Here is a 22,797-nt window from a genome sequence, read left to right as displayed (position 1 = left end):
CCTCAGCAGTCTGTGTCTGCTTGCTGTGGATACCCTGGCCTTCACTGGACATAGCAACACACACACACACACACACACACACACACACACACACACACACACACACACACACACACCCCATACCTATCCCAGACTTCAGTGCTCCATACACCCCAGCCCCTGGCCTTTCGTAACTGATAAAGGAAACATCCCTCAAGGTTACCCAGGGGACTTACCTAGGAAGGTGAGTGTAGTGGAAGAAGGCCCAAGTAGGGCTAAGGGGCTACCATTCAGGCTGAAAAGCATCACGAAGTGTGTGCCTGGAGACAGGTATGGAGTGAACCCCACATATGTGTCCCTTTCCCCCAAGAGAAAACCTCTTGTCTCTCCTGTGTTTCTTCTAGTGCCAGGCACCTGACATAGTGCCTGCCCACAGGACAGCCCAGCACCTCCCAACTTCTCACCTCCAAAGCCTCCAACCCACAGGAGACTTGAAAACAGGTTACTTGAACTCTTGGAGCCAGTCTCTGCCTCTGTAAACCAAAGCTAAAAGAAACCCTCGGGAAAAGGCTGGGAGGGAATGACCCTACCACAGCCCTGTCCTCAGCACAGATAACTATTTCTTGGGGATCTAGGAGTGGATTTTGTCCTTTTCATGTGCCACTGAGAAGTTACAAAGAAGAGTCTTCTAGAGAAGAGCAGCAGCAGGAAGGAGGCTAGGGCCAAGCCTGCTCATTCCTCAGAGACTGACTGCTGATCGATGTTTCTCTGGACTCATAACGGAGGATTGTCTTGATTTCATATTCCCTTGTCCAGAGAGTGATAAACTGTTATCTCTTGAAAGGAATAGTGCTGCCTTCTCCGCCTTGAAAGATGGGGTTATCTTCCTCTGACTTCCCCATTAGCAATCAAAAAGATCAATGAGCCTTAAACCTCTGACTCCCTCCTGGGGATGAAATGCAAATGGTCTGGAATTAATGCAGAAGCTGATTTACTATGTGGTGTCTGAGGGCTAATGGACAAGTGGCCCCACCACTGGGATGTGAGATGAGAAGCAGGTATCCTTTCCCCGGCCATTTTATAAGACTGGCTGGTTGGCTATGTGAGCCCTGACTGAGACTATGGCCCGTGGTGAGGGGGCAAATAGGCTCATCTGTGCCATCAAGACTAGAAGGGAGGCTAAAGTGATAGTCCAGTAGGCAGGGCACTTGCCATGTAAGTGCTGATTTAGGTTGATCCTTAGCAGCATGTAAGGTCCCCTGAGTACCACTACGAGTGATCCCTCGTGCAAAGCCAGACAGAAGTAAGTTCCAAGTACAAGAAAATAGGGCCCAAATACTAAAGGAAAAACAAAACCCATAGGGGGAGAAATTAATATCTCAGAGAAGGCTTGGTCCTATCTCAGAGTTCCAAGACCACAGGCACTTTTAAATTCTTTGACCTGGTCAGATTAGCTGGTTCCTGCAAACATCAATGATTTCAGCCAAAAAAGGAGAAGAGAAGGGCCAGAGCAGTGGCACAAGCGGTAGGGCATTTGCCTAGCACATGCTGACCTAGGATGGACCACATTTTGATCCTCCAGCATCCCATATGGTCCTCCCAAGCCAGGAGCGATTTCTGAGCACAGAGCCAGGAGTAATCCCTAAGCATTATTGGGTGTGGCCCAAAAATGAGAGAGACAGAGAGAGGGGGGGAGGGGGGAGGGAAGGAGGGAGAGAAAGAAGGAGAGGGAGGGAGAGAGAGAGAGAGAGAGAGAGAGAGAGAGAGAGAGAGAGAGAGAGAGAGAGAGAGAGAGAGAGAGAGAGAGAGAGAGAGAGAGAAGAGATGCCTCATGGAAACAGTGGGATTGAAATAAGACACTGTGGGTGAGGGAATTTGTTGGCAAATATCAATTGTTCCATCTTTAGAGATGGGAATAGGTGCAAGTTCACAGATACTCCAACACATCTAGACCAGGAAGGGCCTCAGTCTGGAAGCACAATGAACACTGACTCCCAGATCTACAGGCTTAGTGTGGCAGGCACATTCATAGTATCCGGGAGGGTTCGTTGCTGTAAGTTCTTGATGCTTGAGCCCTCTACACGCTCCCATAAAAAAAGATGATCTATGCATACTTCTCAGAAATCAGTGTATCGTGGGAGATTTCAAGGCATGAGAAAAGCTGGGATCTTTCAGAGTGCACAGTAATTCTGAAATGTAAAGAATTTCTTTGGGTTGAATTCCAAAGGCATTTGTTACTGATCTGTGCTTCTGAACTAGGAAGCATAAATATTTGGATTGAGGAATGTTTCTATTCATACTGTATTTTTTGTACCATAAGACACACTTTCCCCCACCCCACTCCAAAGTGTGTATTGTTTATTTTATTTTATTTATTTATTTTTGGTTTTGGGGTCACACCCAGCAACACTCAGGGGTTACTCCTCGCTTTATGCTCAGAAATCGCTCCTAGCAAGCTCAGGGGACCATATGGGATGCCGGGATTCAAACCACCAACCTTCTGCATGAAAGGCAAACGTGGGCCTGGAGAGATAGCACAGCGGCGTTTGCCTTGCAAGCAGCCGATCCAGGACCAAAGGTGGTTGGTTCAAATCCCGGTGTCCCATATGGTCCCCCATGCCTGCCAGGAGCTATTTCTGAGCAGACAGCCAGGAGTAACCCCTGAGCACCGCCGGGTGTGGCCCAAAAACCAAAAAAAAAAAAAAAAAAAAAAAAAAGAAAGGCAGATGCCTAACCTCCATGCTATCTCTCTGGCCCCTAAAAGTGTGTCTTATGGTATAAATGCCGCTTGGAGCTGAAGCCTGAGTGCAGGGGAAGAGAGCATCTAAAAACTATGTGCATCTTATGGTCAGGTGCGTTCTATAGAGCAAGAAATACGGTATGTAAACAACAAACAACAACAGCAACAACAAAACCCCCACAAGGCTCCAGAGAGGAGATCGTAAGACTAAGGACCTAAGTCATCAGGTAAATGAGAACAGACCAACATGCCTCTACTATGGACACTGGTGATTGGCCTTCTGAACTGGAAAGAATCTGTTAGGTTTCAGTGGGAGTTCATTTACTAACAGAAGAAATGTGATCTGAACCCCTTCTGTGCACAAGATGACTTTTTAGGGCAAGAGAAATAGTATGGGAGGTTTAGCTGCTTACCGTATATGTATTCAGCCCTGGTATGAATACCCAACACTACTTTTTGGTCCTCCAAGCACCTCCTGGGGTCAAGCACTTTCAGAGCAAACAGCCAGGAGTAGCCCCTTAGCATTGCTAAGTATGACCCAACCCGTCCCTCTCCTCACACTCAAAACGCTTTTCCAGGGTCTCAAGCTCTAAAAAGACCTTTGCTAGAGCAAAAGTGAATGTTTTCTGAGCTCATAGGTTTTTGAAAATTATATGAAGGATTGGTACAATTTGTACAATACTAAACTCAGAAGCTTAAGTAGTTAGCATGTATTGGGCAATTCAAATAGACGGGTCCCAGTGCCTGCCAATGTCCTGGCCACTCCCTTTCCCATGAATGATGTCACTCATCCTGTCCTTCAATGTCCACCTACTCTAGTGTCCTTCGCCACTTGTTCACCTGCAATGAATGATAGCCTGGTCTTGTCCCAGTACTGTTTTTTCTCCATTGTACATTGTCCTGGTCTGAAATCTGCCTCTGGAATCTTATTTCTAGTGTCCCCTTGTTGAGGCTGCTGCTCTGTACCCTATCACTGTGACTCTTTAGGCCTGGACCGAAGTCTCAGCTTTCCCCAATCTCTAGCTACAGTAATGTGCATGTGGGTAAGTTCTCTAGGCACAGTAAGAGCCCTGTCTGGTCCTGCTGTCTGTCTGGATAGAGGTGAGTGGACAAGAGACTGTTTTCATTTAGCCATCTCTTCTATAACTATCCCATTATCTTTTGTGACTGAAGATGACTGGAGATCTCAGTGGGAGGGATTTAAAGTGATCAACTAAAGTAACCAGTTCCTAGAGATCCACCTGACTATTCTTTTTTTATATATATAAAAAAGAAAACCACACATTTATTTTGGGGCCAGTGAGATAGCACAGCAGTAGAGTGTTTGCCTTGCATGCAGTGTATTAGGATGGGACAGTGGTTCGAATCCAGGCATTCCATATGGTTTCCCATGCCTGCCAGGAGCGATTTCTGAGTGCAGAGGCAGGAGTAACCCCTGAGTACTGCTGGGTGTGACCCCTCCCCCCAAAATAACCCACATTTATTTATTTTGGCCACACCAGGCTGCGCTCAGGCATTACTCCTAGCTCTGTGCTCAGAAATCACTCCTGGCATGCTTGAGGGACTATGTGGGATGCTGGGAATCAAACCAGGGTCTATCCTAGGTTGGCTGCATGCAAGGCAAATGCCCGACCTGTGCTATGACTCTGGCCCCTCCACCTGACTATTCATGCTGTATCACCTTGGCTCTGTAGTTTGTTTGATTTTTTTTTTTGGTCCTCTTATCTTCTCTCGTTTATTCCCCCACAGATGCAGCTCTGTCCTCAAAAGGCATGGAACAGATGTATGTTGTCCTGAGTCCTCTCTCACCTTTCATTCTGGAGCCTGAAAGCTTCTGCTCCCAGGCTGCAGGGAGGGCCAAGCAGGCAGATTAGTACTGGGAATGACCTCAGACTGGGAAAGGACTTTGGTCTGAGAAAGTTCCCTGAATGAAAACAAAACATAGGTGACTGTTGAATTTTTCACCATCTCTAGCTGGTTCACTATTTTCTTGAGTGAGGAAGCTCAGCCGGTTTCGCTGATACTCCCAGCATAGAACTTGACACACAAGGAGTCAGAAATCAACAAAGATAGAACAAGAGAACCCCATGAAGATCACAGCACGAAGCTGGTGGCCCTCTTTAACTGCATTGTGACAGCTTTCCCCCTTTGTGCTCTCCAGGAGGATAAAGCATAACAGCTGGTATGTTCCAATTCCAGATAAACTGGCTTCCACAGCAAAGAGAGTTGGGATTCCCCTCTTTTTTTTCCCCCCAAACTGAGCTCAAGCTATGGAAGGGGCTGGGTTCTTATCTCAGTTCTCCCATGCTAATCAAGAATACTGCTGAAGAATACACTTGGCATGCTTTAAGTCTTCCCTATATCCTGTTCACCTTTTGTTGTTGTTTTGGGTCACACCCAGCAATGCTCAAGGGTTACTCCTGGCTCTATGCTCAGAAATCGCTCTTAGCAGGCTCGGGGGAACATATAGGATGCCAGGATTCTAACCACTGTTCTTCTGCATGCAAGGCAAATGCCCTACCTCCATGCTATCTCTCCAGTCCATCCTGTGCACTTTCAAGCATGGAGGGAGAACCAGAGAGGTAGTACAGTGGGGTAGTACAGTAGCTTGCAAGCGGTCGACCCAGCATCCCAGATGGCCCCCTCAGCAGTGCCAGTAGTAATTCTTGAGTGCAGAGCCAAGAATAACACTTGAGCACCCAAACATTGCTGGAATTTGTCCCCCCCCCACTAAAAAAACCCTAAACAAACAATAAAATAAAAATATCTATGGAGGGAATGAGTGGGAGATAGATCAAAGTTGTTGGAGCTCAGGACTTGCATATGAGAAGCCCAGCATTGCTGAGTTTGGCCCTGAGAATTGCCAGGTGTGGTACTGATGACCCCCACTGAGTGACCTCTGAGTCTCTGAGCATCTATAGGGGATCCCCTCCCAATAAATATAAAACAAAACAGAGAAAGCAGAGCAGCAACTCCTTGGTTGCCTTGGTAATTTCCCCTTCCCTTTGTTACCATGTTGAGTACAACAGGGGCTGCATGTGGTGCTTGCACAAATGGTTGGCTGAGATTCTCACTGATACCCTTACTCTATCGAGACTCCATGGGTTCCAGCCACCAGGACCAAGCTCTGCACTGCAAGTAGCCCTGGGATAAAACAAGGAAGATTCTTTTATCCACTGGATCATTTGCAGGATCTCATTATCTCCTTCAGTATGAAAGTCAGGCATGAACTCCAGTCTCCAGCTGTGCATCTCCCTACATAAGACTACAAGTTTAGAGGTGCTGGGAAAATCCCATGAACATGCTTATCAGCCTGGGGACTGACTGAGGAATCCAGTGTGTAGTGTTAGCTACCTACAGCCGAAGCCTCCTGGAGCTTCAAGCTGCTGTGAGGTGGTCAGGCTGGTGGCAGGGGCAGGAAGCAGTATTTTCCTCATGTGGAATTTGTAGGTTTGTCCCCAGACACTTGGATTGAACTTTGCAGTTCTCCGAACAAGGAGATACCCACTAGTGACCTGGTATTATTTTTAAACTTTCCTACTCTACAAGCCAGTATCAGCTTCTGCTATTTGCTGCTAAAAACTCTGAATAGTGTTTAATTGACACTTGTCTCAACTTTTGGGCTGGGGTGCAAGCTTTGCATGCAGAAGCCCTGCCACTCACTATATGGTCCCCAAAGCACTGAGCCAGGAATTGCTCTTGAGCGCTACTCAGTGTAGCCAAACAACCAAAGAACAAAAGCTTGGGCTGGGGAAATAGAACAGCAGGTAAGATGCTTGCATTGCACATGGTCTATCCAGGTTTGATCCCCAATACACTAGTTGATTTTCCAAGCACTGCAAGGAGTGACTCCTGAGTAGAAAGCCAAGGGTAGGTCCTGAGCACAGCCAGGTATGCTCCCCCCTCCAACAAATACACCAAAAACAAACAAATAAAAAGCCCCCATATTAAAAAAAAACCTATTGTCTCTCTTTTGTTCATCTGTTTTCTCTTTTTTGGGGGGCTGGGGGGGGGGTTGGATCACACCGGGCAGCACTCAGTGGTTACTGTTGCCACACCCCCAATCCTCCTTCGTAATCTACTCCTGGTTCTATGCTCAGAAATCACTCCTGGCAGGCTCAGGGGACCATATGGGATGCTGGGATTCAAACCAGGGTCCATTCTGTGTTGGCCACATGCAAAGCCTTACTGCTGTGCTATCGCTTTGGCCCCTATGTTTCCTCTTTGTAACCCCTGTTCTTTTCCAGCTCTCATTTATTGAGGTTTTAACAGTCACTGCTGGTTTGTTTGATTGCTTTTTGAATGAGATGATCAGAACTTACTGCTGGCTCTGTGCTCAGATTGTTTTTGGTGGGGCTGGAACTCAGATTGGCTCTGTGCTTGGCAACTGTACTATCTCTCCGACTCCAGAGCTGTCACTGTTTCATACATTGCTCTTAAGTCTGAGGCATCGTGCTGGAGTCTTTCTGTCATTCCTGAGGTTCCTGGGATTTCTGCTCTTACCATGACATAGGTATCTGTACTGACAGTGAGGAAATTCCAGACATCAACACAGCAGACACTGGACAAGTCTACCTAGGGTAACCAGACATCAGTTACAGAGTAGCTCTCCTAGAGTTCTTCCACCCCTCTGCTCTTGTAGCGTGGAAAGGACAGAAAGGACTGTCTTGTCTGTACAAAATTATTTTTTGGGCCTGGAACTAGGGCTATCTTATCGAGTTCATAAATGGCAAAACAAACATTTTACCACCTGGGAAGGGTATTTCCAGGGCTGTGACAGTGTCTACATCTGTTAGCAACAGAACTTACTGTTTATGAAACCTACCAGTGTACCCTCTAAAACCCACATGGGGTAAAGGAGACACCAGTGGAGCAGACAACGAAGTGGAGCCGAAGAAGCTGAAAGCTTCCATTTGACTAAAACTATTGGCGCATAGGACCACATGGCAAATGCATTTTAATACAGGTAAATGGTTTTTCATTCATTTTCCAGTACTTATTGCATTTACACAATTCTGGAGCCAATATATCTTGGCATTAAGGCTGATTTGATGTGTGATGCAGACAGTCTAGTTAAGGAGAGGGTATTTTATCAGCTCCTCTAAATTTTTTTCCTCTGGTCTATGATATTTTTTTATATAAAGTTGATCTTTTTTTTATTCATAAGGTCTGCTTTCCCATTTGTCATGGTTCCATTAAGTGGGCATCTAATGAAGACTTGGATATGAAATCCTGCTCTTCATTTATCTTCAGGAGAAAAATGATTAAAACAGCAGGAAAACAGCTTCCTGTGCCAGAACTTCTTGAGCCCACCCTGAGTCATCTCAGATATATTTTGCTTACAACTTCCAGAATTGGGCTCACTCTGAACTTAGGGTGACAAGGTCCCACTGCATCGTCTACCCACAGACCTCACTATAACCCACCTACCCAACTCATTGACTACAGAGCCTACTGTAACCCCAAGCTTATTTTCTCACACTCTCTTTCATACGCCTTCATCGAAGCTCCTGCCAGAAGCCAGTTCGAGTTCTTATATTAATCACTTAGCTAGAATCTCAAATTTCTTTTTCAGAAAGCAAAAACAGGGACTAGGTTTCTCCCGCCCTTGTACCTGTCTAGGTTGGTATTAGGGAAGTGAGAAAAGGGGTGCAGGATAAAAAGAAGGTTAGTAGCAAGATCCTTCTGCTTACCAACAGGGTCACTGAGCAACTACAACAGCTCTTTACCATTTCATTATAACTGAAGGGTCCCCTTATCTGCAGAGTACCTGCTTTCTCCCTGTGCCTTCAGGGATTGTCTCAGGGACCCCTATCTCCTAGCCCCCAGCATCTCAAAGATGCACAGTCTGAGATGACCAATGTTCTGTTGCATTCTGGGTTTGCCATGCACCTTAAGAGGTCAGAGAGGGGCCAGCGAGGTGGTGCTAGAGGCAAGGTGTCTGCCTTGCAAGCGCTAGCCAAGGAAAGGACAACAGTTCAATCCCCCGGTTTCCCATATGGTCCCCCCAAGCCAGGGGCAATTTCTGAGCGCTTAGCCAGGAATAACCCCTGAGCATCAAACGGGTGTGGCCCAAAAACAAACAAACAAACAAACAAAAAAACAACAACAAAAAAGAGGTCGGAGAGATAGCATGGAAGTTAGGGGTTTACCTTGCATGCAGAAGGATGGTGGTTCAAATCCCAGCATCCCATTTGGTCCCCCGAGCCTGCCAGGAGCAATTTCTGATCGTAGAGCCAGGAGTAGCCCCTGAGCACTGCTGGGTGTGACCCAAAAACAAAAACAAAAAAAAGAGGCAGTTATGAGCTCCTGAGATAGGACTCTGGAATGAGCAAGTTAAAAATGAGTGAGTGAATAAATGCAAATAAGGTGAATGAACACAAAAACTTAATATTATAAATGCTCATGGTCTTCACTTGGAAGTTTGACAAGGTTGTCAGGCCAAAGATATGCTGTGAGATATTCACCTCAGTGGGACAGGAAAGGAACTTAAAGGGTTGCTTTGCATGAGAAACCCTAGTTTGATTCCCAATACATACACAATCCTTATTATATTTATTCATATAATAAATGTACTATGACCAAATGGTGACCTGCAATCAAAACTTATGAAGAGGCTTTCATTACTTCACTTTGTATTTCTTGCCCCTTTACCAAAAATAATTGATCCTGGGGCCAGAGAGATAGCACAGTGGTAGGGCATTTGCCTTGCATTCAGCCAACCCAGGACAGATGGTGGTTCAAATCCCAGCATCCCATATGGTCCTCCGTGCCTGCCAGGAACGATTTCTGAGCGCAGAGCCAGGAGTAACCCCTGAACACTGCCAGGTGTGACCGCCCCCCCTAAAAAAATTGATCATCTACCTCAGGGTCAGTCCCAGGTTATTCAAGTCTATTTCATTGATCTGATTATTTGTCTTTAATCCAACTGTGCTTTTTAATGACTATTGCTTTATAAATACAGTTTGAAGTTGGGGAAAGTGATGTCTCCCATCTTCTTTTTTTCCCCAAGGATTACTTTAGCTATCTGTGGAGATATATTGTTCCATATGAATTTCAGGAGTGTTTGATCTATGTATTTAAAAAGTGTCATGGGTATCCTTATAGGGACTGCATTAAATTTGTACATGCTTTGGAAAGTAACTTTCACAATTTTTATACCAGGAGAAATATGAGAAAACAGATTCAGTGGGGTTGGAAGCTGTCTCAAAGGACAGGAATGCCACTTTGCATGAGACAGCCTCAGGCTTAAGCCCAGCACTAATTGGTTCCCCCAGCACTAAATGAGTGACTCTTAAACACTGTGTCCAGAGAAGCAGCAGAACATCACGGAGAACCCCCACAATACTCTAATAACATATAATGATCCAATTTAACATCATCTAATAAGTTTTTGTTTTCAGTGGTACAATCAGATGACTCCCAGACCTCCCACAAGCCAGGGAGTCACCAGCTTCACTCACTCAGCTTCAAACCCTGTAGCTATGTGACTCCAGCCCCCCCCACCCCCACCCCATCCCTCGCTTGCTCCTGTGATCCATGGCGGCCTCTACAACTTCTTCCTAGCCGATGGCTAGTTCTGTGTGCCTCTACCCCTGGACTATGGGCAATTGTCCTCATTCCCACAATGGCCAGCCCATCACACACAGCTTCTTGAGGCAGGTAACAGGGGGCCCCACATCCCAGCAGCAAAGGGGTCATAGGGGCAGACAGTGGCCGAGCCGGGTTCTATCTCCACATCTATCCACCCTGCTTGTGTTATGGAGTAGAGCAAAGACACTCAAGTCCTGAAAGAGTTAAAAACTTTGAGTTTTATTATCTGACAACTGCACAAGGTCCCAGGCCCAAATTATACACCCTTGATCATTGGTTTTTCAAGTCTTTTAAAGAGCAGTACACATCCTCCTAGAACAGTTGTGCACAGCAGATAAGCAGGATACAAGGTCACAATAGAAGGAACTATGACTACAATTGCAAGGTTATTTTAGCTGCTAATCAGAAAAAGTCCTGTTTTCAGTTTTAATGAGTTATTTTCAATATCTCTAGCTTACAAGGAATCTCTGCCTCTGGCTTTGATTAATTACTTAATCCACGGGCTACTGGGCATCTTTGTGGGAAGTATAAATCACTGGTCACAGCATGGACACCTGCAAGAGACAACAGACAACAAAATGGTGGTCTGGATGCAAGATGGTTACCTTTGTGCTGTCATTTCACTAGCCTTCACACACCTCATGGTTCTCACCATGGGGTGCCCTCTCTGGGCTGCCTCCCTCTGGAGGGTTTCCTGGGCTTTGCTTGCCCCCTGGTGGCACAGGAAGGTCATTCCCCAGCAGCCTTGGAGCTTACTCTTACTAGCAGGTCTGTGACCATGAGTGACCAGAAGCCCTAGGGGCTTGCAGAGTCTTCTGTGCTCAGGGGACAGTCAGCCGCTCTCTCAGAAGTGCACTTCTTAAATGGTTTTCCTCAGGAAAAAATCCCCCCCACACACACTGGGGTCCAGCAAAAGGAGTGAAGGTCTCTTAGTTCAGGGCACTAAGCTGATCCACAAGCTCTGGTCTCCTCTCTCCCACCTTCCCATAGACCAGTGCTTCTCAAATAGTGAGGCTCTGTAAAGGGGGGGGGCACATTCGACCTCAGCAAACACTGTCATAACAAGCTAAGCCCCGTGTTTATGTCTCTATATGTCTCTGGAGCTGAGAGTTGTTGTGTTCTGCTTCAAACCCTCCTTCGAAAAGCTATGCATTGCAAAATGTGCTCATTGTAGCCATTAATCTAGACATCACCTCTGATTTAAAAATCAGCTCAAATTATTTTATATATTTTTGTTTTGCAGGTTAAAGTTTTTTTAAATAAAGATACTATTTACAGTTGCATGGGAGGGGGGGGGGCGCACGAAAAATGTTTTCTTCTTCCTAGGGTGTCATGACAGAAAATAATTGAGAAGCACTGCCATATATCATGTGCCAGCAGCATTCTCTGTCCAACCTCCTTGGGTCTTCATGTTCAAGAATTTTTGCAGGGACAGGAGAGATAGCACAGGGACCAGGGCTGGAGAGATAGCACAGCGGTAGGGCGTTTGCTTTGCATGCAACTAACTCAGGAGGACTCCAGTTCAATTCCCGGCATTCCATACAGTCCCCTAAGCCTGCCAGGGGCAATTTCTGAGTGCAGAGCCAGGAGTAAGCCCTGAGTGTGACCCACTCACACTCAGTGTGGTTTTGAGGTGTGACCCAAAACCAAATAAATAAATAAAAATAATTTGTGCATATGTATGTTGCTAGCCCAGGCACATATCACCCACCTGCATCTTCCCTCTTGAGATGTGAACTTTCATACTTTATTTTTATTTTTATTTTTGGTTTTGGGGCCACACCTGGAGGTGCTCAGGGGTTATTCCTGGCTGGCTGCTCAGAAATAGCTCCTGGCAGGCACGGGGCGACCATATGGGACACCGGGATTCGAACCAACCACCTTTGGTTCTGGATCGGCTCCTTGCAAGGCAAACGCCGCTGTGCTATCTCTCCGGGCCCAAACTTTCATACTTTAATGCTGGGTTGTTTACTGGGTTCTTTCTGCCTTTAGAGAAACAAACACTCTCTTGAGAATATTTCTCTCTCTCTCTCTCTCTCTCTCTCTCTCTCTCTCTCTCTCTCTCTCTCTCCTTTTCCCTTCTCACCCCCCCTTCCTCAGAATGTCTAAATTTAAAAAAAATTGATTATACATGAGACAAAAAATAAAGGGACAAGGGGGCTCAAGATTAGGATTTAAAAGTTCTGGGTTTCCCAAACCACCAAAATTCTTCAGTAATTAGTCACTGAATACTTACCATGCTCCAGTACTCAGGCTGCAGAAATAAAAGAGAAACTCTTCCCAACTCTGAAGACTAAACAAAAAAGTTTAAAATCATCTAGGCCTAGGGTCTGGAGCAATAGAACAGTGGACAGGGCAATTGCTCTGCAAGCAGCTGACTGGGCTCAATCCCTGGCATCCAACATGGCCAGGAGTGACCCTGAATGCAAAGCCAAAAACAAGTCTGGAGTACTGCCAGATGTGGCCCCAAACATACAAACAAATCCAATACAATGAAACAAATGTTATGATGGGAGTATCCTGTTTCCTTGCACCTCAGAAATAGTTATCAGAACTCAAAACTGAGTCTGAAGTATTGTTGGGACCAGAAAGTTAGAACAGGGGTTAAGGTGCTGGTCTTGCATGTAGTGAACCCTGGTTTTGTTTCCTGGAACCACAGGATTCCTAAGCACCCCAAGATTGTGGCTAAGCCTCCAAGCACAAGGTTCACAGGAGTGAACCTTGGTAACCCCCAGCCCCTCAGAATCCAAGCAGCATAGAATCAGTGAAACCTTTGCTCTGAGCCTATGGCAGCTTAGCCAAGGATCATTGGGCGAGGTTTAGTGCCTCCTGATCACCAACTGGAATAGTCAATACCCTCCCAAACAAAAAGTAAAAAAGAAATTACAAAGTATTAGTCAACGCCTCAGATCATCATTCCTGTCACTCCAGCAGCTTATATAAGTACCAGCAACTTTGATAAGTACCTACATGTTGAAGCAATAACATGTTGGATATTATTTGGATAAAATAGGCAGAGCGTTTCCCCTGCACATGGCCAACTTGGGTTCAATCCCCGGCATCCCATATGGTCCCCCAGAGCCTTCTAAGAGTGATTTCTGAGTACAGAGCCAGGAATAACCCCTGAGTGCTGCTGGGTGTAGCCCCCAAAGAAAACAAAAGAAAAAAAGTAAATATATCATTAAGAAGCCAGGGATGACTGGGGACCAGAGAGATAGCATGGAGGTGGGGCATTTGCCTTGCATGCAGAAGGTCGGTGGTTCGAATTCTGGCATCCCACATGGTCCCCTGAGCCTGCCTGGAGTGATTTCTGAACATAGAGCCAGGAGTAACCCCTGAGTGCTGCCGAGTGTGACCCCCCCCCAAAAAAAAAAGAGAAGAAGCCAGGGATGAATCCTAACCCTAATTCTAAACCTAACCCTAGCCCTAACCCCTAATCCTAACCCTAACTCTAACACTTAACCTTAACTCTAACCACCAACAAAAAAAAATTTTTAAAAAGAAGCCAAGGGGATAGTACACAAATTAAAGCACACGTCTTCATGCAGCTGACCCTGGTTCAATATCCAGCCCCACATGGTACCCTGAACATCAGCCAGCGCAGTCCTATGGGCCCTGTGCAGTGACAGATAATCCCTGATAATCCCTGGCACCAACAGGACCCAAGAATTGAACCATCAGCCTGATGAGACAATTACTGGGAGGGATCTTAGGGTCTCTTGGGCTACTTCCCAAAGTATAATTAAAATTTCACCTGTTTTCTCATAACACGGTTCTCATCCAATTTACCTATCTATTGGACAGCATTGCTTATAAAGCTAAGTTGTGGAGAGAAAGCATAGCAGGTAGGGTGCTTGCCTTGACCCAGGATCAATCTATGGTACCCCATAGGGTACCCCTAAACCCCACTAGGAATAATTCCTCAGCAGAGTCATGAGTAGGCCCTGTACAGAAAGAAAAGAGCAGCCCAAGTCATAGCCGAGCAAAGTTTATGCCACATGGGGGCGACGCTGCTATGCTGCTATGCTTCGTTACTCAGGACTTTATTTATTTGTTTGTTTATTTATTTATTTATTCATTCATTCATTCATTCATTCATTCATTCATTTAGGTTTTTGGGTCACACCCAGCAGCGCTCAGGGGTTACTCCTGGCTCTATGCTCAGAAATCGCCCCTGGCAGGCTCAGGGGACCATATGAGATGCCGGGATTCGAACCAATGACCTCCTGCATGAAAGGCAAACGCCTTACCTCCATGCTATCTCTCTGGCCCCTACGCAGGGGCTTTAGCCTGAAACAAGCTAACTCCCTAGTTAATTGGCACAAACTTGCTTCAAATCATCAGTTCTTTAATTTCCTCCTGGTGTTATTGAAGGGTAGTTTAAAAGTTCTTTCTCTAAAATGTAAATGCTCCATTTATGTTGTCACCAAATTAAGGTCCATAAGGAAGTATCAAGTTACACTGTCACCACAAAGGAAAGAAGAGGGATTTTGAAATCAAGCCTTCAGGCTGAAACTCTGGCCTGAGGTGGGGAGCAAGTGTAAAAGTTTGTGGTGGAAGGTTAGTGAGCACCAAGACCCAGCAGTGATGAGAAACAAGTGCAGGAAGCTGTCAGGTGCTTGTTCTGGGAGAGTGTCTATAGACACATTCACACTTGAATGAAAATGCTCTCATCTGTTTATTGTGGGGAGCAAATAGTATGTGTTAAAAATAAATGGGGTCCCTCCCCTTTCCTCTGGTCTAGCAGGAGAGTTATACCATGACCCAAGCCCTCATATACCCAGGCCAATAGGCCAGTTCCTAGAGGCAGCCACATATTGACCTACCCAGAACCTTCTGGAAGCCAGCCAATCTTTGCCTGTGACCCAAGAAGCCAATGAGATTGTATATGAGCAGTAGACACCTAGCCTTCTGTTATCCAGGAGAGGTTTGACAAGTCAGGGCATCAATTCAAATCTCCCAGTGTTGGCCCGGGTCTGATTCCCAGCAGTGTATTTTCTACCAGCACCACACCATAATCCTTAGGCAGGACCCCAAAACAAAACAACGACAAAACAGGATCTGTTCTCTGATTTGTACACGATAGCATGGACATTCTTTTAAGTGAAGATGGTACAGGAGGGACCAGAGATAGTACAGAACATACAGTGCTTGCCTTCCATGGGATTGATCTGAGTTCAATGTCTGGCACCACATATAGTCCCCTGAGCCCATCAGGAGTGATCCCTGAGCACATAGCCATAGGAGGAAAAAATAGATAGCCCAGGATGCCAAAAGAGCAAACCCTGGAAGGTCCAGCTCACGACATGAAGCTCACCACAAAGAGTGGGGAGTGCAGTTAGAGAAATAACTACACTGAGAACTAGCATAACAATGTGAATGAATCAGGGAAGTGGAAAGCCTGTCTGGAGTACAAGTGGGGGTGGTGTGGGGAGGAGGGAGATTTGGGATATTGGTGGTGGGAATGTTGCACTGGTGAAGGGTGGTGTTCTTTACATGACTGAAACCCAATTACAATTATATTTGTAATCAAGGTGTTTAAAGATATTTTTAAAAAAAAAAGATCAAACCCTACAAATGAAAACCAGAAGTTCTTGCTAGAAATATTTGCATTTGTGACATAACTGATAATAGATCTAGAAAAGGCACATATACTGCATCAAGATATTTAAGCAGGATGCGGTCTTTCCCATATATCTCTGAGTATCTTTCAATGCAAACTTTGGTAGTAGTGGTAGTAATGGTGTGGGGAGGGGGTTGGCAACACTGAGAGGTGCTCAGGAACTACTCCTAGCTCAGTGCTCTAGTAATTGTTCCTGGAGGTGCTTGGCAGACTATAAAGTCCTGGAGATCATAGTTGAGCTTTCTGCAGGCAAAGTAACTGCTCAGCCCATTAACCTGTCTCACTGGCCCTCACTGAGAGCCTTCATTCCAGTTGATAGCATCTTAAAAAAATCCCAAACCTAAGAATGCCCATATCCTCTGGTATGATACTTCCATTCTAGTCACAATGCATAAGAAAATTCATAAGATACACAAATATTTGCTACAAGAATAGAAAAGTCTCTCTTTCTCCTCTCTCTTCTTCTCCCCGCCTTTCTCTCACACACACACCCCCCCAACACACACACATACACAAACTGTAAGCAACTTAAGTGGAAATCAATGGAATTGGTTAAACCAAGTATGGTAAAGTTGTAGCATGGACTATTTTGCAATTACTACAAAGGATGTAAATTAATGGATTTTGACATGAAATAGATATTTGTCCTCACTTCTTTGAAAAATAAAAACTACAGATGTTCATGATATATGTCAGTGTTGCTTACTAAAGAAAAGCATTGAGCATATAAGTGGGCCAGGGATCTCTGGCTCAATGAGGTACCCATGTCTTGCATGTGAAGGCTTGGGTTTAACCCTCAGCACCAGAAAATATTTTTAAACAATAATAATAATAATAATAATAATAATAATAATAATAATAATAAATGGGGCCAGAGAGATAGACAGCATTAGGGCATTTGCCTTGCACACGACCAATCCTGAAAATAGTGGTTTGATTCCCGGCATCCCATATGGTCCCCTGAGCCTGCCAGAGGTGATTTCTGAGAGCAAAACTAGGAGTAATCCCTGAGTGCCACCAGGTGTGACTGAAAAACCAAATAATAATAGTAAGTGAGTAGACATCTTCAAATGTCTGCTAGACCTCTCTATCACTTCCTCCCCAATCCCTGAGTGCCACATTGAACCAAATATTTTTTTTATTTTAATCTTAAAATTAAGCAGTCAAGTTTCCCACATTTGGGGAAATCGCAGGGCTCAGCACAGCCGGAGTGCAATGGATAAGCCTCACCCTGGGGAAACCACCTTCTTAATCAGGGTATCTACCCTGCCAGGTAAGTATGAACCCAAATCTTTTCTTTTTTTTGGGGGGGGGGTTTGGGTCACACCCAGCTGTGCTCAGGGGTTACTCCTGGCTGTCTGCTCAGAAATAGCTCCTGGCAGGCACGGGGGACCATATGGGACACCTGGATTCGAACCAACCACCTTTGGTCCTGGATCGGCTGCTTGCAAGGCAAACGCCGCTGTGCTATCTCTCCGGGCCCGAACCCAAATCTTAAGCATACAGAATATGATCTTTACCACTGACCCACATAAAGAAAAAAAAAAATCTGCTGAAAAGCTATTTTCCGAGGGATTCATAGTCTGAGACTATAGGTAGTGTTAGGAGACTGGAGGTGGTATTCATTCCTTGTTTTTACAATTTAGATTATAACTTGTGGTGGGGTAGGAAAGCATACCAGATAGTGCTCAGGGAATACTCCCAGCTCAGTGCTCTGGAGTCACTATATGAAGTGTGGGGAATCTATCAGCAGCTCCTGAGATAGAATCCAGGCCTCCAAAGCATGCACCCTGATCCTGATATGTAAACTGTCCCGCTCAGTCTTCCTTACAAGTGCTACTCCTTCCTCCAAACTGCTGAGTTCCTACCATAGAAAATATCTATATCTTCATTAAAACCCAGACACCTTGCCAATGGACAGTTTGAACCTGGTAGTGTATTGCTTTGTGCCTGTCTTTCCCTGCAAGTATTGTCAGCTTCATTGGTATTCAATCCAGTGCCTGGATCAGATCTTGTGTGACCCGCAGATCAGATCTTGCATGATTCCGAGAAAACTTCGAGGTGATCCTAAGGTTAAAGGTCACAAAAGTGACAGGTGGAAAATCTCGAGCTAAATGGGTTCAGAGGAGTGTCGGGAGCTGGTCTCAGACAGTGTCAAGGACAGTTATCCCCGTGAACACAGATGCAATGAACCTCATCAAAATCCTAGCAAATAGGATTCAATGCCCCATCACAGAAGAAATACAAATGACCAAAGGCACATGAGAAAATACTCCACATCACTAATCATCAGGAAGATGCAAATCAAAACAACAATGAAGTACTATCTCACGCCATAAGAGACTAGCACACATCACAAAAAAAGAAAAAAAACAAAAACAAAAAACCAAGAACAAGGGCCAGCAGCACTAGAGGTAAGGCATCTGCCTTGCAAGTGCTAGCATAGAACGGACCATGGTTTGATCCCCTGGCATCCCATATGGTCATCCCAAGCCAGGAGCAATTTCTGAGCACATAGCCAGGAGTAACCCCTAAGCATTACCAGGTAATGCAAAACAAAACAAAACAAAAAACAAGAACAGCAGTGTTGGTGGGGATGTGGGGAGAAAGGAATCTTATTCACTGCCATATAGTCCAACCTTTATGGAAAACGATATGGAGATGCCTCAAAAAACTGGAACTTGAACTCCTATATGATCTAGCTATACCACTCCTAGGGATATTCCCTAGGACCACAAAAACACAGTACAAAATTGCCTTCTGCACAGCTATATTCATTGCAGCACTATTTACAATAGCCAGAATCTGGAAACAACCCAGATGCTTGACAACAGATGAGTGGCTAAAGAAAATGTAGTACATATACAGAATGAAATACTATGCAGCTGTCAGGAAAAATGAAGTCATGAAATTTTTCTATACATGATGGACATGAAGACTATTATGCTGCGTGAAATACATCAGAGGGAGAGGGACACAGAATAGTCTCACTCATCTATGGGTTTTAAGAATCATAAAAGAATATTTCCGACTGTGAGTGTTGCCTGTGTGTTTTTTAACTGTCCTTTCTCCGAAACCTCTTGGGAGTGGGCCGAAAAGGGCCCAGAAAAATAGCACTCCCAGAGGCTCACCCAAGGGCCAGAGTGCCAAAGAACTGTGTCGGACACAGGCTCCAGAAGAGAGAGGCCGCTCCGCTTTGCTTCGAGGCCGCGCACTCTTTCTACCCAATGAACCTCACCACAACACACAGAAAAAATCACACTACAAGCAAAAAAATGGGGAAACCTCGGAGGCAATCAACATGCACAGAGAATGAAGATGATAGCTTGGATGACCTAAAAAACTTCGACCATCTAATTAACCTCTCAGAAAGGAGTTTAGAATAGCAATATGGAAGATGTTTGTAGAACTCAAAGAAAGCATAGATCGATCTGAACAAAAGACAAAGACAGAAATCAGAAAACTCCAAACTGAAATAACAGATCTGAAAAACACGGTAGCTAAACTGAAAAACTCAGTAGATGATCTCGCTAGCAGGGTAAAAGCAGCTGAGGACAGAATCGGCATGCTGGAAGATGAGATGCATAAAAACTCAACACAGCAGAAGAAATTGAAAAAGAACCTTAAGACAAACAATCAGGCAAGAAAAAGTACTCAAGGAATGTGAACAGATGAAAATAGAAGTCTTTGATAAACTCAACAGAAAAATCAACTGTCAAAGACATCATCAAAGAGATACTCACAGAGTTAAAGACTATATGCAATCAAATCCTGCATTCCTGAAGATACCAGCTAAAAGAGACCCAAAGAAAAACACCCCAAGACACATCCTCGTTACAATGACAAATTCCACAGATAAAGATAGAATACTGAAAGCAGCAAGATCAAAAAGGGAAATTACATTCAAAGGAGCATCCCTAAGACTTACAGCAGACATGTCACAAGAAACTTTCAAGGCCAGAAGACAGTGGTGGGATACTGTGACAAGACTGAATGAAATGGATGCCTCACCGAGAATACTGCACCCTGCCCGACTCACATTCAGGTTTGAAGAAAGGATACATAGCTTCATGGATAAACAACTGCTCAGAAACTTCACAGATGAAAAACCAGTCTTAAAGGAAAAACTGAATGGTCTACTTTAAGACAAGAGAGACCAACAAACACAGCAAACCTATCTACAAAGATGACATTAAATGCTATGACAATCCTCTCCCTCAATGTCAATGGACTAAATTCACCAATTAAAAGACACAGAGTGGCAAAATGGGTCAAAAAGATGAATTCAACCTTCTGCTGCCTACAAGAAACACACCTGAATAGTCAGAACAAACATAGACTCAAAATCAAAGGCTGGAGGAAAATCATCCAATCAAACAACACACTTAAAAAAGCTTGGGTGGCCATATTAATATCTGATGACACCAACTTTAGACTCAGAAAAGTGGTAAGGGACAAAGATGGACACTATGTACTAATCAAGGGATATGTGCAACAGGAAGAAATCAGACTATTAAACATATATGCACCCAATGAGAGACCAGCAAATTATCTAATACAATTACTGACAAATCTGAAAGAAGACATCAATAATAACACAATAATTGTGGGAGATCTCAACATGGCCCTGTCAACACTTGATAGGTCAACCAGACTGAAACCCAACAAAAACATACTAACCCTGAAAAGAGTGATGGAAGAAAGAGGACTAGTAGATATATATAGGACACTCCACCCCAAAAGACCTGGATACACATTCTTCTCCAATGTACATGGGTCATTCTCCAGGATAGACCACATGCTGACACATAAAACATACCTTCATAAAATCAAGCGGATAGAAATCTTTTTATTTTTTTATTTTTTTGGGGGGGGTCACACCCGGCGGTGCTCAGGGGTTACTCCTGGCTGTCTGCTCAGAAATAGCTCCTGGCAGGCACGGGGGACCATATGGGACACCGGGATTCGAACCAACCACCTTTGGTCCTGGATTGGCTGCTTGCAAGGCAAACACCGCTGTGCTATCTTTCCGGGCCCGCGGATAGAAATCTTGCAGGCTACCTTTGCTGACCACAAGGCTCTGAAATTAGATGTGAACTACACAGCCACACAGAAGAAAAACTTTAACAATTGAAAATTAACACCCTGCTACTGAACAACCAGTAGGTCTGAGATGAAATCAAAGAGGAAATCAAAACTTTCCTGGAAACAAATGATAATGAAGACACAAACTGAGAGAATCTAAGGGACACAGCAAAAAGCGGTCCTGAGAGGAAAATTTATAGCTTTGCAAGCACACATCAGGAAGGAAGAAGGGGTATACCTGAATAACTTAATAACGCAGCTCATAAAATTAGAAAATGATCAACAAAAGGAACCAAAAATAGGGAGACAGAAGGAAATAACAAAACTGAAAGCAGAACTCAATGAAGTGGAAAACCAAAAAACAATCCTAAAGATCAACGAAAGCACAAGTTGGTTCTTTGAAAAAATAAACAAGATTGATAGACCATTGGCAAAACGCACAAAGAAAGAGAGAGAGAGAAACCTGATAACCCGTATTAGAAATGAGAAGGGGGAGATCACGACAGATACTGCAGAGATCCAAAGGGTAATCAGAGACTACTTTGAGAAAGTTTATGCTACTAAATATGAGAACCTAGAAGAAATAGATAAATTCTTGGATACTTATAATCTTCCACAATTAAGTAAGGAGGATATAGCATATCTAAACACCCCCGTCACTACTGAGGAAATTGAAACTGTAATCAAACATCTGCTTAAAAAGAAAAGCCCAGGCCCAGATAGATTTATTAATGAATTCTTTCAAACATTTTAAGAGGAGCTACTACCAATCCTAGCCAGGCTCTTCCATGAAATTGAAAAAACAGGAACACTCCCAAACAGCTTTATGAAGCCAACATCACCTTGATACCTAAACCAGACAGAGATGCTACAGAAAAAGAAAATTACAGACCAATATCCCTGATGAATGCAGATGCAAAGATCTTCAACAAAATTCTGGCAAATAGGATCCAATGCATCATCAAAAAGATCATACACTATGACCAAGTAGGTTTCATCCCAGGAATGTAAGGATGGTTTAACATCCGTAAATCTATCAATATCATACACAACATCAACAACAAGAAAAATAAAAATCACATGATCATATCAATAGATGCAGAGAAAGCACTTGATAAGGTCCAACACCCATTCTTGATCAAAACTCTCAGTGGGAATGGAAGGAACCTTTCTCAATCTAGTTGAAGCAATCTACTACAAGCCAATGGCAAATATTATCCTCAATAGAGAAAAACTAAAATCCTTTCCTCTAAATTCTGGTACAAGACAAGGCTGTCCGCTCTCACCACTCCTCTTCAACATAGTACTGGAAGTGCTTGCTATAGTGATCAGGCAAGAAAAAAAATATCAAGGGAATCCAGATAGGAAAGGAAGAAGTCAAGCTCTCACTGTTTGCAGATGACATGATACTCTACTTAGAAAACCCTAAAGCCTCTACCAAAAAGCTTCTAGAAACAATAGACTCATATAGTAAGGTGGCAGGCTACAAAATTAACACACAGAAATCAAAGGCCTTTTTATACACTAATAATGATAGGGAAGAGATGGACGTCAAGAAGGCAATCCCATTCACATTAGTGCCACATAAACTCAAATATCTTGGAGTCTACTTGACTAAAGATGTGGAAGACCTATACAAAGAAAACTATAAAGCCCTGCTCCAAGAAATAAGAGAGGACACACGGAAATGAAAACACATACCCTGCTCATGGATTGGCAGGATTAACATAATCAAAATAGCAATACTCCCCAAAGCATTGTACAGATTTAATGCGAT

General features: G+C 44.2%; 1 protein-coding gene and 1 pseudogene across 1 annotated transcript in view; both read right to left on the bottom strand.

Moving 5' to 3' along the window:
- The window catches only part of KCNC4 (potassium voltage-gated channel subfamily C member 4), a 248,510-nt gene that overhangs the window by 10,255 nt on the left and 215,458 nt on the right, over positions 1–22,797 (bottom strand). The gene's annotated exons all lie outside the window — the stretch shown is intronic.
- LOC125997842 (uncharacterized) lies at positions 17,082–17,216 on the bottom strand (annotated as a pseudogene).

The sequence above is a fragment of the Suncus etruscus genome, chromosome 19 (assembly GCF_024139225.1).
Source record: "Suncus etruscus isolate mSunEtr1 chromosome 19, mSunEtr1.pri.cur, whole genome shotgun sequence".
Taxonomy (NCBI): domain Eukaryota; kingdom Metazoa; phylum Chordata; class Mammalia; order Eulipotyphla; family Soricidae; genus Suncus; species Suncus etruscus.
This window is presented reverse-complemented; position numbering and strand designations above follow the sequence as displayed.